Source organism: Panthera uncia, unplaced genomic scaffold (assembly GCF_023721935.1).
Source record: "Panthera uncia isolate 11264 unplaced genomic scaffold, Puncia_PCG_1.0 HiC_scaffold_1214, whole genome shotgun sequence".
NCBI classification, from domain to species: domain Eukaryota; kingdom Metazoa; phylum Chordata; class Mammalia; order Carnivora; family Felidae; genus Panthera; species Panthera uncia.
In genome coordinates, this window is record NW_026057826.1 from 18,188 (window position 1) to 33,249 (window position 15,062).

Below are 15,062 nucleotides of genomic sequence, written 5' to 3' on the forward strand. Positions count from 1 at the left end.
ACACCCTCGCGCTCGCCACGCTTCTTACACACGGTCACTTGCCCCACGCGGCTTCCGCGCCCAGGTTGCCCGCAGCACCCCCTCAGCTCCAACCTCTCCCGGCCGCAAAACCACCGCGGGCGCCTTGCCTAGCCCCCACGCGGGACGTGCGCGCCCAGGCGGTCCGGGACCGGCAGCCTCTGCGCGCTTGTTCATCTACATACGCCACGCCTTGTCGCGCGCTTCCCAGCGTCGCGGCTCCAGCTCTGGGACAACGGATGTGCTAGTGTCCCGGCAGACCGCCGGTGCCTGGAGCGAAGGATGGGGGGAGGGCGGCGAGGAGTCGGGACCCGGAGGGGAGACCCGAGAAGACGGGGTCCCGCGGCGTCCAGAAGTTGCAGGCCCCACCGAGGCGGTGGGTTAAGTCTCCCCTTCCTTGCAACGAAAATTACATGCAATACGCAACAGAGAATCAACTCAACCTTAAATACTAAGAGTTTTGTCACCAATTTAACATGAAATTGTCTTAATCCTCAGTATGACCTTTCGGATTACGTAGTAACCTAATCTTGCGACAACGAAAGGAAAATTTGAACAGAGGGCGTCAGTCAGGACAAGGCGTCCATTCTCTAGAGTAGATGTGTGGGCTGGGGAGGGGCGTCGAATGGTCTCCGAAAATCAAATGAACGGAAATATCACGTTTTCATCCTGTGGGGTTCGGCTGCCTCTTTCAGCCTGCCCGGATTTGTCTTTTCCTCTTCTGTACAAGAAGATTCTTTCCGGAGATCGAGTGGAGGTAAAGGTAAATATCCTCTTCAGATAGGGGCAAAATGATTGAAGTGTTGTGTGTTCCTGGGTGATCGGGTCCCTGGAGCAAAGCAAGGCAAGAGACAGGACTAGAGATTATTGGGTCAGCAAAGACTGCTCTGAGGTTCTAGCAGCATCAAGATCCGAGTTAACGTGTTGTACATCCTTTTACTTTACTTTTCTTTTCTTTTGTTTTTTAATTTATTTTGAGAGAGAGCGGGAGGACGCGCGAGAGCAGGGGAGAGGGAGAATCCCAAGCAGGCTCCGTGCTGTCAGCGGGGGGGGGGGGGGGGGGGGGCCCCCGGGGGGGGGGGGGAGCCCCACGCGCACCGAACCCCCTCTCCGCCCCCTCCCCGCCCCCAACCGTGAGATCATGACCAAGGCTCGTTCTCTTAAGGGACTGAGGACCCAGGTGGCCCACGTTTTTGATTGTTAGTTGTTTCAGGAAGTTTCCTTTCTTAGGGTGTATTACTCCTCAAAACAAACAAATGGTTCTCTTCCCTAACCCCAGGAAAATTATCAAAACCAAGAAATGAACATTGATACAATCTTACTACTCTACAGACGTTATTCCCTCTTCCATCAATTGTCCCAATAATGTCCTTTATAGCAAAGGAAAATTCAAAATCATGTGTTGCATTCAGTTGTCATGTCTCTTTATCTGAAATAGTTCCCAGGTAGTTCTTTGCATTTCATTATGCAGGCCTTTTTGAAGACTACAGGCCAGTCATTTTGGAGACTGTCCTTCAGTTTTTGAGTTGTCCTGGCTTCCCTCGCAAGTACATTCAGGAATGCATTTTTGACACGAAGGCTACGTAAATGATACCGTGTCTGTTATGGGTGGGTTTGTGTCCCTCCAAAAAAATATGTTGAAGTCCTAAGTCCTGGTACCTAGGACTGTGACCTTCTTTGGAAATCTGATCTTTGCAGATACAGTCGAGTGAAGGTGAGGTCACTAGAGCGGGCCCTGATCCAATGTGACCGTTTTCCTTACGCGAGGAAGACGGCAATGTGAAGAGACTCGCTGACAGAACACCATGCGATGGCAGAAGCAGAGAGTGTAGTGATGTAGCCACAAGCGAGCCAAGGATTGGCTTGTCACCACCGGAAGCTGGGGAGTAACGAGGGACGATTCCACTCAGAGCCTCAGAGAGAGTATGGCCCTGCTGGCACCTTGCTTTTGGACCTCTAGCTTCCAGAACTGTGAGAGAATACACTTCTGTTTTTTTTAAGCCACCCAGTTGGTGGTATTTTATTATGACAGACCTAGCAAATGTATACAGGCCTCCTCTGGGCACCACGTTTGGAGGCACGTGAAGGCAGTTTGTTCTATTACTGGTGGGGTTAACATCGACTACTTAGTTAAGGAGGTGTATCGGTTACCCGTCTCTGTGTAACAAATTGCCGCAAAACTTAGTGATTGGAAATAATGACCGTTTCACTTGCTCACAATTCTGTGGATCAGCGATTCTGGCTGGGTTCCACTGGGCAGTTCTGCCGGTCTCAAGTGGGATCGCTGGAGCCGCGGCGGCCAGCCTGCAGGTCACCTGGGGCCTAGTCGGTCTAGGGGACTTCGGCAGACACGGTTCACGTTCACTCCGGCGATTTCATCCTCCAACGGGCTAACCCAGGCTTCTTCTCGTGGTGGCCTCAGGACAGGCAAGTGAGAGCCAGTCTTAATGAGCAAGTGATTTTCAACCTTCTGCTCGCATCCCATTTACTAATGTCCCATTAGCCAAAGCAAGTCACATAGCGAAGGCCAAAGTCAGTAGGCTGGGGTGTTGCAGAAGCACCTGGGTACTGGAGCCAGCACTGCAACTGTCGGCCACTGGAGGTGTTCATCAAGTTTTCCCTTTGTAATTATTAAGTGATTTGTATGGAGATAATTTGAGGATATGTGAATATCCTGTTTAACACAACAGTTTTTAGCATCCACTGGTGGCTCTTGCGTTATGATTGCCAAATGTCCATTTTCTTTTTTTTAATTTTTTTTTTTTCAACGTTTTTTATTTATTTTTGGGACAGAGAGAGACAGAGCATGAACGGGGGAGGGGCAGAGAGAGAGGGAGACACAGAATCGGAAACAGGCTCCAGGCTCCGAGCCATCAGCCCAGAGCCCGACGCGGGGCTCGAACTCACGGACCGCGAGATCGTGACCTGGCTGAAGTCGGACGCTTAACCGACTGCGCCACCCAGGCGCCCCTGTCCATTTTCTAATTCCATCATTCATTCTTCAGTTATCAGCTGGCATCGTAAGGTAGGACTTTCCCTCCTTCCCTATGTGCTAACGATATGAACTCATGGTTGTTATTTTGTTCAGTTGTTTGTAACCCAAAACTGTTTTGAAATTTATTTTGATGTTCTAATGTTCTCAGATCGGGCCTATAAAAACCCCTTCAGGGTGCCTACTGTGTCCTTTGGACATGTCCATAACATTTTTGGAGCATTTCCGTGTCTTCTGGCACAAGATGTTCCAGGGCCATTATGTATCTGTCTTGGCTCGTGAAAATTATCTATTTCTCCAAAGAGGCCTGGTTCTTTTTAGTGGGGAGTGGTTTTAGAAAACAAGATCAAGGGGCGCCTGCGTGGCACAGTCGGTTGGGCGGCCGACTTTGGCTCAGGTCGTGATCTCACGGGTTCGGTTGGTGAGTTCGGCCCGCTTTGGATCCTAGGCCCCCTCTCTCTGCCCCTCCCCCGCTCACGCATTGTCTCAAAAACAAATAAACGTTAAACAAATAAACGTTAAGAGAAGGAGGAGGAGGAGGAGGAGGAGGAGGAGGAGGAGACAGAAAGAAAAGAAAAAAAGAAAAAAGAAAAAGGAAGCAAGATCAAGGCGGTAGTTATGTCTAATGCTACTGTCTTTGCCTCTAGGCCCCTTCAGTGGATAGAGGTAGAGAATACGTGTATTTCCTAACACCTATCTACAGATGTAGATTAAAAGCAATGAGCCCAGGGACAGCTACGTGGGTGGTTCAGTTGGTTAAGCATCCGTCTCTTGATTTTGGCTCAGGTCATAACCTTGGGGTCATGATATTGAGCCCTGCCTCCGGCTCCCTGCTAGGTGTGGAACCTGCTTAAGATTCTCTCTGCCTCTGTCTCTGCCCCTCTCCCCCCTCTCAAAATAAATTAATAAACTTAAAGAAAATTCTCTCTCCCTCTCTCTATGCCCTCTCCCCCACTCGCTCCTTCTCTCCCTTTAAAAAAAAAAATTTAAAAAAATAAATAATGAGCCCACACCAGTACCTTAAATTCCAACTCTCAATTTTATGCAAGTGGGTCCTCCTTGCCCTCCACCATTCCATATTTGTTTGTTTGCTTGCTTTAATTTTTTTAACATTTATTTATTTTTGAGAGAGAGAGACCGATCACAAGCAGGGGAGGGACAGAGAGAGAGAGAGAGGGAGACACAGAATAAACAGGCTCCAGGCTCCGAGCTGTCAGCACAGAGCCTGATGAGGGGCTCGAACTCACAAACCGTGAGATCATGACCTGAGCTGAAGTTGAACGCTTAACCAACTAACCGACTAAGCCACCCAGGCACCCCGTGTTTTTGTTTTTGTTTTTAATGTTTATTTATTTAAATGTTTATTTTTGTGAGAGAGAGAGAGAGAGAGAGAGAGCGCGCGCGCGCGAGCGCGCGCATGAGCAGGGGAGGGGCAGAGAGAAAGGGAGACACAGAATCAATTCAAAGCAGGCTCCAGGCTCCGAGCTGTCAGCGCAGAGCCCGATGTGGGGCTTGAACCCATGAACTGCGAGATTGTGACCTGAGCGAAAGTCAGGCGCTTAACCGACTAAGCCACCCAGGCGCCCCAAATGTTCATTTATTTTTGAGAGCAAGAGAGACAGAGCATGAGCAGGGGCAGAGAGAGAGAGACAGACAGACAGACAGAATCTGAAGCAGGCTCCAGGCTCTGAGCCATCAGCACAGAGCCCGACGGAGGGCCCAAACTCATGAACTGTGAGATCATGACCTGAGCTGAAATCAAGAGTCGGATGCTCAACAGACTGAGCCACCCAGGCGGACCATCATTCCATATTTGTTTGTATCTCCTTTCTCCAACAGTAAGAACCTTGACTCCCAACATCCATTTAGTCATTAGCTCAATCCTACAATATACACAACGTTGTTACAGAACTGTTACGACCATACAGCTATGAAATACAAACCTACTATGGGACAGTTCAGTATGTGTTTGCAGTTCTTGTCTTTGGACTTGAAGATGTTTATAGTCGATGTACTGCGCCCAAAAGTCATTTCAGTTGGTTATTTTTTTTTCTTCCAGTGTGGCTACATTATTCATCTCAGATCGCTAGGTTCAGTTATGCTTATGTTCAACGTTAGGGATGTTCCCCCTGTGATTTAAAAATATATGTAAAATATTAATAGAATTCCAAAAGTCAAAATTACAGAGAAAGGTGTACTCAGGTGTACTCAGAAAAGCATCACTCTCTCCTTCCACTCCCCTCCTCCCCCCCCCCCCCCCGCCCCGCCCCGCCCCAGGCAATTTCATCATTTATCTATTTAGAGAGTGCTAGTCTGGGAGAAGGGGAGAGGGGCAGAGGGGGAGAGAGAGAATCTTAAGCAAGCTCCACACTCAGTGCCCAGCCCACGACCCTGGGATCCTGACCTGACCTGACCTGAAGTCAAGAGTCAGACACCCAGGTGTCCCTAGTCTTCTGTTTCTTTTGGCAAGACTGTATAATTTTCTTGTTTTCACACTTTTCCTACACAAACGGTAGCATACTACATATATTTGGGGGCTTTTTTCTCCCCCCCCACTTAACACAGTCGATGTGTCATACCTAAAGCGAACCCACAAGTCAAGCAACCCTGTCCTAACCTCCTGGAGGCCACAAGGTCAGCCAAAGAAAAAAGTAAACAAACTAGAAAACCCAAACGAGGGCTCACCAGCCTTTGCAAAGACTGTGATTTCTCAGTGGGGAAAATGTTAGAAAAAAAACGGTGACAAAATCAAACCCCTCAATCCAACTGCAAACTGCAAACTGCAAACTGCAAACTGCTGTGCAGTGCCTGGCTGGCTCAGTTGGTAGACCATGGGGCTCTGAGTGAAGAGTTCTAGCCCCACATGGGTGTACAGATTGATGAGGGAAACAAAGGCAAGAGAAACGTAGCTTAAACTAGATCTCCTTACAGCTTGCAGCCCACTGATGGAGAGCTGAAACATGCAGAGCGTGACCTTCCTCAAGGAGCTCACGGCTGCCGTAGTGCCTTAGTGTTTATATTTCGTTAAAAACTAAAAGCAACCTTACCATGACAGCAGCTAGCCCCTCAGGGTCCTGAAAGCCTTGCTTCAAAATTCCTTGGAAACTTACTTTATCTCTATCCCCCCTCCCTCCACAAATTTAAAAATATATCATCAAGTCACTCCTCACAAGCCCAGTGCAGCTCTTTCTGCCTGCCCACCGGGTGCTGTGCTGGTGCTACGTATAATACCAACACCTTTTTGCACTGAAACGTCTGGAGAAACCTTTCTTAGCCATCTGCTCATGAATCCACGTCATAATTAAAAAACAAATAAATAAAATAAATAAGAGAACTACAAACTAATGTTCATTTTAACTGGAAGAATCACAGCCAGGCTCCCCCGGTTCTTCTACTTTCGTCCCCCAAGGGTGTGAAGTTCCTCCGCCCACTCGGGCGACAGGGCGTGGCGTATGTAGATGAGCATGCGCGCATTGGCTGCCGGTCCCGGACCGCCTGGGCGCGCACGTCCCGCGTGGGGGCTAGGCAAAGGCGCCCGCAGTTGTTTTGCGGACGGGAGAGGTTGGAGCTGAGGGGGGGCTGCGGGCATCCGGGGCGCGGAAGCCGCGTGGGGCAAGTGACCGTGTGTAAGAAGCGTGGCGAGCGCGAGGGTGTGGGTCGAGGCGGGTCGAGCAACTCATACTTACCTGGCAGGGGAGATACCATGATCATGAAGGTGGTTTTCCCAGGGCGAGGCTTATCCATTGCACTCCGGATGTGCTGACCCCTGCGATTTCCCCAAATGTGGGAAACTCGACTGCATAATTTGTGGTAGTGGGGGACTGCGTTCGCGCTTTCCCCTGGTTATCTGGGTCGACAAAAAAAACAGCGGTAGTTCTTCTTCCTCGCGTTGGGCGCGGGAGAGAATTTTTGGGCGTTCAGTTCCCCACAGCTGGCGTTTATGGCGCCCAGACAGCAGTGCTGGTAGTGTTTTGGGCTTGTTTCTCTTTTTTTTTTTTTTTGCCTCCTTTCTCGCGGTATTTGTTTTCTTAAAGCGCTTTTGGTTTGGAGAATGGCAGGCGCTTTTAACGCGTGCTCTTGGGCCGACAGGTTCAGCAACGCCTAATCCCGCGGGGGGCTGGCTGATTACGAGCGCGGAACGCAGCAACGTTTTACATAGACCTTACTTTCACAAAATCCGCCGAACTAGAAGCAGCCACTTATGTAGTACGGGATTCCCAGTTGATTCCAGAGACGGTATTAGCTTTGTCTTTTTTCTGAAAAACTTTTAGTGTTTGGTTTTCGAGATAGCGAGCGTGAGCGGGAAAGGAGCAGAGAGAGAAAGAGGGAGCCCCAGAATCTGAAGCAGGCTCCAGGCTCTGAACTGTCAGCACAGAGCCAGATCCGTGCCTCGAACTCACCAACCGTGAGTTCAAGACCTGAGCCCAACCCCACGCTTAGCGGACTGAGCCACCCAAGACCCCTCCCTGCATTTTAGTTTTCTACCTATACCCCCTGAGAGGTAAGTTCCACGAGGCCAGAGATTCTTGTCTATTTTGTTGATTGCTCCGTTCATACTTGGCTACAACAGTGCATGGCAGCATAATAGGCTTCTAGTATATACTTCATTAATTGACTTATAGATCGCGGGGTTAGAAAAAAAAAAAAAACCTTTCTGGGGCGCCTGGGTGGCTCAGTCCAGTGGGTGGCTCAGTCCAGTCAAGCATCCTGACTCTTGATTTCGGCTCAGGTCACGATCTCACAGTTTGTGAGGATCCACCCACCAGTCTACCCCATCGGCCTCCAACCTAGCCTGGTTCAGCCCCTTCTCACTTTAGAAGAATGGGATCATTTTACAAACCATCAGAAAAAGGTAAGTCAGGGGTATGCACCTTAGTTTTTCTCCCATGCCTTCCTCTTCTGTTCTTCCATCATGCTTCACTCTGGTTCAAGGTGTAGGGGAGACCGAACTTTACTTTTACCCTGTTAGGGCCTCCAGCAGGGCCTGAGAATTAAATTGGACGCAAAACAGAATATCAGAAGGAAAGCATACAGATTTTTTCCATGTACGTGGGAGACCCCATAGTAACATGAAAACCCAAAGAAGTGGCTAGGTGGGTCTCCAAGGAGCCCTGGTTCCTTTTTTTTTTTTTTTTTTTTCTCCATTTTGTGTATCTGGAGGCCAAGATCCGGTGGTGCTTAGCGTTCACGGATACTGATGTGTGATTGCATTTAGGCCCTGCACCTGTTTTACTCCACGGATTATGATCGATTATTTTTTATTTTATTTTATTTAAAAAAAATTTTTTTAACGTTTATTTATTTTTGAGGCAGAGAGAGACAGAGCATGAACAGGGGAGGGGCAGAGAGAGAGGGAGACACAGATTCTGAAACAGGCTCCAGGCTCTGTCAGCACAGAGCCTGACATGGGGCTTGAACTCACGGACCGTGAGATCATAACCTGAGCCGAAGTCAGCCACCCAGGCGCCCCTATGATCGATTATTATCATGATCTCGATTTGGCCAGTGGGAGCCCTTTCAAAATGGCTCTTGTGTGCTTGACATGTCCACATCAGTGGCACATTGCTTTACTTTTTGGCACAGCTCCATGTTTCAGGGCATGATGAGGCCGATTGATACCCAGCCGTGTCGGCCAGTCTGGTGGCCTGGCTCCTTTGACCCTCCTGTGCGCACCGACCTGGATTCCTTTGAGGGAGGTGGTTACTTCCTGAAACAGGTCAAGGTGCTTTGGACTTCCTGGAGAGGCACTGGAGTCAAAGGCGGGGGAGAAGAGAACACCAGTGCCGGGGTTGGACTCCTTGCCCTGGCTCCATGTATTTTAACATCCCCTCGGGTGTGTGCCCACCCACCCACCCACCCAGTGAAAGTCCCACAGAGGCGCAACAGGTCACATCTACGTGGCCTTCCCTTGACTGTGTCGCCACTGCCTGACTGGGTGGCAGGCACTGCTGTGCCTGCAAGGATGTGGGGCCGTACCTTGGAAGCACCCGGCTACTCCCCATGACACCCCGGGCAGGAAGCGTCGGCCATGCTAGGGCCCACTCTTGCATTTGCTGGATGCCAAAACCCACCTCCCCCCTCCACCCCTCACCCTGCTATTCCCCCAAAGCGCCAAAGCTAGGTCCCCAGGGATTCCACACCTCCACATCTCATCAGGGGGGGCAGGCACATCCAGTGAAGGTGGTTGAGGTTTTATCTTTGGTGCCTGTCTGCTGGTCTCTGCCTGTAGATGGTGACATTGGAGGCTGGGGTCTCTCTGTGGCTTCCCGAAGGTCAACTGTTGGACTTCAAAGGCAGGGCCTCCTGAACCCGTGGAGGCAGTGGGACAGTAGGACTGAGACTGGGCTGGGGAGCGAACCAAGAGGAAGGGCGGGGGGCCGGGGGAAACACAGTCTCCAGTTTGGGAGGCAGAACTAAAACCCAAAAGGCGCTTGTGGTCTCAGAGGTCAGGGATGACAGTAGCCGGGTCCCTGAGGCCTCAGAGAGCCACACTCCCGGTGCGGTTCCGCTGCCAGCCCCCTCTGTGATGCTCTCCAACTGTACTTTGAGTCTCTGGAGTTTCCTTCCCACAGGAGGGAAGAGAACAAGGACCTTTCCCTGGCGTTCTTCTCTGCACCCACCCGCAGCCCCAACAACCTGGCTCTGTCCCCAGGATGAAGCCCGTTTTCTCCTGGGTGGGTGCTCTCTGACAGGCCCTCAGTGTCTCCCTCTTCAGGCCCTGCCAATTTAGCCTTAAGGGCCCAGCGCTAAGTCAGCCAGCTGGTCAGAACCCACAGGCCAGCTGCCTGTGTAAGTAAGGACGTGAATTTGTGCGCCCGACCGACCGACCGACTGTGACGACAGCTGCCCCCGTCTCACTCCACCCCTACTCCCACTCTTCTGCGCCCCGATGACTCTTAAGTCTGCGTTTTGCCGCCACACTCCACCCCACCCCACCCCCACCCCCGCCCGCCCCCGCCCCTTTCTGCATACAGGTGGAGACCCCAGCGGTCCGGTAGGTCCGTGGCCGGAAAGCGGGTAAGATAGAAATATTTCATCCATCTCCCTCTCCCTCCGTCCGATGTAGCGGGAGAATCGGTACAGGTGGATTTACCACCCGTGCACAGAGTGTGAGTAATCACTGCCCTCTCAGCGGGAGCGCCCCCAGCCCCGCCATCCGTGGCTACAAGAACAGGTGCGAAGGCACGGGAAAACGGAAGTGTACCCGGACCACCGCCCTGTCCTCAGACTGACAAGAAACCTGAAGGGGCCGCTGAAGTTCTCGTCACGACTGGCAAGTCCCATGAGGGGGGCCCTGCTGCATTTCGTTTCTGCCAGTGTCAGCTTCGATGCAAGCGCACAATTGGCGATGGCTTGGAAAACCTCAGAGTGACAGTTCTGTCCCACAAGTAGATTAAGCTGGTCGGGGAAGAGGGTTTTCTGTCTCCGTAGAGCTGTATATTTATAGACCCTATGAGAAACAGGGAAGGAGGAGACAGAGAGACTGCAACTGGGAGCGACCGACGCAGCGACCGGACCGGAGGCAAGGCAGGAGATCGAGGAGGGGGAGTTTTCATGAAGGACGCCATGGTTGTTCCCGACCCGTGTGACGACGACCTGTACGCTTGTCAGCCTCGAGGGCTTGCCGAGGGCAGAACCTCTTTGCCCACGCGTTTGTCTGGAGCGGGAGCAGTGGGCGAATAAAAGTGGGGAAGGGCGCGGGACGGCGTGGGGCTGAGACAAGGCAGGAGCGGCGGGGACGTGGAGCGTCCACGGGCACGTGCAGGTAAACTGCGGGAAGAAGGCGCAGGTGTGTTCCCTGGCGGCAGCACACGAGCAGACGTAGGCAGGTGTTCCGTAAAGGTTTTACTTACTGACTTTGGCCTGTGGGAGAGGGGCTGCCGCGAGGCTGCAGGTGCCCGGGCGGGGCAGAGTTGGGGCGGGGCGCTGGGGGGGCGGTGCCCCCCGCCCCGTGGCGCAAAAGCGTCAGGCACTTCCTTCGAGCCGGAATCGAACCAGCGACCTAAGGATGCCCACACGTATCCAGCCTACAGTCCTCCGCTCTACCAGCTGAGCTATCGAAGGGTGCACGCTGACAGGCCCGGGTCATTGCTTCTTCTTGAAATGACGGAGGCCACCACACTGGCAAGCCGGAGGTCCGGCATGCCTTGGCGTGGTTGGAAGGCCCTTTAGAAAAGAGCAGGGCCGACGCCGCCCCAGCGCCCCTTTCCGGGCAGAGGGAGCATATCCCCTGCGTTTGGCGGCTGGCCGGCCGGTGGCCCCAGCCTCCCGGGTCGCGATTGTCAAGATGCCTGGGCCGGGGCTCTCGCCTGTTGCATTTCCCCTCCCGGCGCTCCTTTCTACAGGTGGGGACTACAAGCGGTCCGTGGCGGCAGTGGCGAGGAGGGGCGTCGGTGAAGCTCGCGTGTTGGTTGTGCGGGGGTGGCCTCGCGGAGGAGCGGAGGAGAACCCACTGGGATGGGCACTAGGTAGGCGGCTGCGAACCGCCTAACCACCTGCTGGTTTTTAAATGCCTTTAGTTCAAAATAATCCTTAGGCCAAAATGACATTTTTTTTGGTGTGGCAGATTATGCCACCATACGAAGGCAATATCGTCTTGCCTGGATTATGCAAGCCTCCTGAACTAACTGACTGATTTCCCTGCTTTTGTCCTTAACAGCCTGATTTCTTATTTTTTATTAACAACGATAATAATAATTATAATGGTAATTATTATTTTGGGTGCCAAGCGGAGTGGGAGGCGGAGGACTCAGATCAAGGCACTCCTCTGCTCAAAACCTCCCAGCTTGGGGTTGCCTGGCTGGCTCAGTCAGTAGAGCATTTGACTCTTGATCTTGAGGTTGTGAGTTCGGGGCCCCGCATTGGATGCTGTGTGTGTGTGTTCCTTCTTCTTAAGATTTTATTTTTAAGTAACCTCTACACCCATCTTGGGTCTCCAACTCACGACCCCAAGATCAAGAGTCGCATGCCGCACCCACTGAACCAGCCGGGACCCCGATGTAGACCTTACTTCAAACACTAAACAAAACAAAAACTTTTGGTTCACTCACATTTAGAGTGTTACAATGATCTGCGCAGAGCGGAGTGGTCTCCGGAGATGCCTGATGGTCTGTTCTGAGGAGCAGCCAGCAGCATGATGGACCCAGCCAGGGACCACTTACACCTGAGACGGACTACAGAAAAACACTCCCAGAGATGGAAGTCCAAGTCAAGAGTGTCACCTGTACCCAAGGAGACGGCGGCAGCAGCAGCAAGTACCTGTGGTCGATTTCCAGGCGGAACTGAGACAGGCATTCTCAGCCGAGATGCCAAGAGGTGGTTAAAGTGGTATTGGAACATCTAGGTAGCTGATTTCCAAGTGAAGTAAAAATATTATCCATGGGGAGCGGGGGTGGTGATGGTGTGGGACCTCTTACAATGATCTACAAGACCCTCATGATCTTATCTCCAACCTAGTCACCTCTCTGACTTAATTTTGTACAACTCTTCAGTTTTGCGCTGGACGCAGGGCCTCCTTGCTATTCTCCACACACAGTCCTACCTGGGCCTTTGCGCTAGCCGACCTTTGTGCCGGGGATGCTTCCTGGACCCCTGCCCCCTCCGTGATTGACTCCCTCACCTCCTTCAAGTCTTTGCTTGAAGCATAGCACCTTCTCGTGTAACCTCTTCTGAGCACCCACTAACAGCTAACACACTAATTAATTTACCTATTGTGTCCATTGTTGATTTTCTCCCACTCCCTCTGCCCCTTCTACAAAACATGAACGCCAAGAGGCCTTTTTGTTACCAGTTCCTCAAAGTGTCTGGCACAACAACAAACAGTTGTTGAATGGGCAAACAATGTCATCAAAGAGAACAGAATATAAAAGGAGGGTCCAGGAGCCAGGGTTCAGCCAGGGGGAAGTGCCGGGTTATCTTGTTTCATCACCAGAGACTTTCTTAGGCTGAGAGCTGCAGAACTCTGAACACATAAGGGCCCACCCAGACTGTTTCCTGCACTGAGACTTGACCAGACTCTAGCATAGCTTCTAGCAGCACAAGGTTCTGTCCCTAAGTTTGACTCCCAGCCTGAGGAAGTTAAACACCTGACACAGGCCCCCAGCCTGTGTTGTAAATAGGGCATTTATTGAAAAGGGTTTGCGATTGCGAATGTGGATCTCTTACAACTCTGAAGGGTCCCTCCCATCTCAAGGACTTTGAAATGTGATCGGGGAAGGAAGTAGGGCCTATCTCCCGGTCTGTGGGAGGAGAGCATCCTCAGTTCAGTAACTGCCAGCTAGCAAACACAACCGCCTAACAGCAGTTACACCGAACTACCCTTTGTAACCTTTCACTTCTCTGACTGGGCTGAGCCCGCTTCCTCTCATTCTTCCGGGAAAACGCCCAAATCACCTCCGCACAAATCGGATTGGAGCTCAGCTCTTTCCCCTACTGTCAGTAGTCACTGAATGACATCTTTTTTCACCACTTTACTTACTGTCTGCTGCGTTTACCTTTGACGGAGTCCAAGTCAGAAAGGACCAGAGGGCACTTGGTGGGGCCACCCTGTGTGCGTGGTGGGGTGGTACGAGGGGGAAAGGGCTGAAGGGCACCTGACCCTGGCCGCCCGGGGTCTCGGGCGACACGACTGGCTGCGGTTGAAGGGCACTGTTTAGCGTTTTACTTAGTTTTTCGTTCTTCAACACTTAGAATCCTGGTTTTTCTTCTAGCGTTACTAGGTCAGGCTACTGCATATTACTGAAGCCCTTTTATTCAGAAAGTCGCCATGGCTAAACATCGCCACGACTTCTTACTAGGGCAGCTGAGCACTTAACGTCAAGCGGCAGAAAGACCTTTCCTGAGTTTTCGATTATATTTGAAAATGAGTTTCGAACAAGCGAGGACAAAAATGGGCCGAAAGTTTCTTTTTGTTGAAAGGCAGGTTGACACCACATCCGAGCCCTGACCCGCCACCACTCCCGCTGGGCGCCGGGCGACCCCCGCCTTCTCGGGTCTCGCTGCTAGGTCCCGGACCCCTCGCCTCCTGCCCACCTGCGCCCGCTCCACCCACCCCCCAGGCATCGGCGGGTCTGCCCGGCCACTAGCACATCCGTTGTCCCAGAGCCGGAGACCGGATGCGGGGGACGTCATGGCAAGGCGTGGCGTATGTAGATGAGCATGCGCGCATTGGCTGCCGGTCCCGGACCGCCTGGGCGCGCACGTCCCGCGTGGGGGCTAGGCAGAGGCGCCCGCGGTGGTTTTGCCGACGGGCGAGGTTGAGGCGGGGGGCGTGCAGAGAGCGCGGGGTGCGGAGGCCGCGTGGGGGAAGTGACCGTGTGTGTGAAGCGCGGCGAGCGCGAGGGTGCGGGTCGAGGAGGGGCAAGCAACTCATACTTACCTGGCAGGGGAGATACCATGATCACGAAGGTGGTTTTCCCAGGGCGAGGCTTATCCATTGCACTCCGGATGTGCTGACCCCTGCGATTTCCCCAAATGTGGGAAACTCGACTGCATAATTTGTGGTAGTGGGGGACTGCGTTCGCGCTTTCCCCTGGCTTTGTGCGTTTCCAAGAACAGACTGCCCGTGTGCTCGCTGGTTGTCGAGTATTTTCTCTTTTCGGGGTTGGCGCCTAGGACCACCTGAGACGTCAGCGGTTACGGCGCTGGTAGTCCCGCTGTAGTGTGCATGCGTTGGGGCGGTGGGTTGCTGCTGGTGCCGTCGGGCTTCTGTCCTCAACTGCATTGAGGGTCACGAGGGTTTTAGCGCTGGACAGGGCGTAGGGCCGTTTCGACGCTTGCTCTAGTTGTTAAGGCAGGGTTAGTTTCTCATTACGTTGCGGGTGTCACGCGCCAGAAGCTTGGCTTTCTTTTGAAGGGTTAATGCCCACCGTTAACAGGGCCAAGCCTTGCGGTAGTAAGTAACTATGCTAGAAAGCTCCAGCTGGCCCGGTCAGGAACTCTCAACTGCCTTCTTTGCACCTGCTTGGGGGTGTGATTTTACCATGACTATTTCTGGAGCTGGAAGTAGTTGCATTGGCTGATGGAGGTGAAAGAAACACTCACCAGTGGAGTT

At 52.3% G+C, this 15,062-nt stretch overlaps 1 long non-coding RNA gene, 3 other non-coding genes and 1 pseudogene across 5 annotated transcripts; 3 read left to right on the forward strand and 2 right to left on the reverse strand.

Moving 5' to 3' along the window:
* Positions 1 to 470: 470 nt before the first annotated feature.
* LOC125916812 (uncharacterized) lies at positions 471 to 9,903 on the reverse strand. Of its 2 annotated transcripts, XR_007456037.1 has the most exons (5): positions 9,151 to 9,903; positions 8,688 to 8,757; positions 7,882 to 7,994; positions 4,954 to 5,139; positions 471 to 847 (listed from the first exon to the last, which is right to left on the reverse strand). It is a non-coding gene; the product is annotated as an uncharacterized LOC125916812 (long non-coding RNA). The 2 variants fall into 2 exon arrangements; XR_007456038.1 differs by lacking the exon at positions 8,688 to 8,757 and having other exon boundaries at positions 9,151 to 9,895.
* LOC125916813 (U1 spliceosomal RNA) lies at positions 6,689 to 6,852 on the forward strand. Its single transcript, XR_007456039.1, has one exon. It is a non-coding gene; the product is annotated as a U1 spliceosomal RNA (small nuclear RNA).
* On the forward strand, positions 6,982 to 13,488 carry LOC125916810 (SNRPN upstream reading frame protein-like; annotated as a pseudogene).
* Positions 10,985 to 11,074, reverse strand: TRNAY-GUA (transfer RNA tyrosine (anticodon GUA)). Its single transcript is given in 2 exon segments — positions 10,985 to 11,020; positions 11,038 to 11,074. It is a non-coding gene; the product is annotated as a tRNA-Tyr (tRNA).
* Positions 13,489 to 14,379: 891 nt separating the features above from the next.
* LOC125916815 (U1 spliceosomal RNA) lies at positions 14,380 to 14,543 on the forward strand. Its single transcript, XR_007456041.1, has one exon. It is a non-coding gene; the product is annotated as a U1 spliceosomal RNA (small nuclear RNA).
* Positions 14,544 to 15,062: the final 519 nt, after the last annotated feature.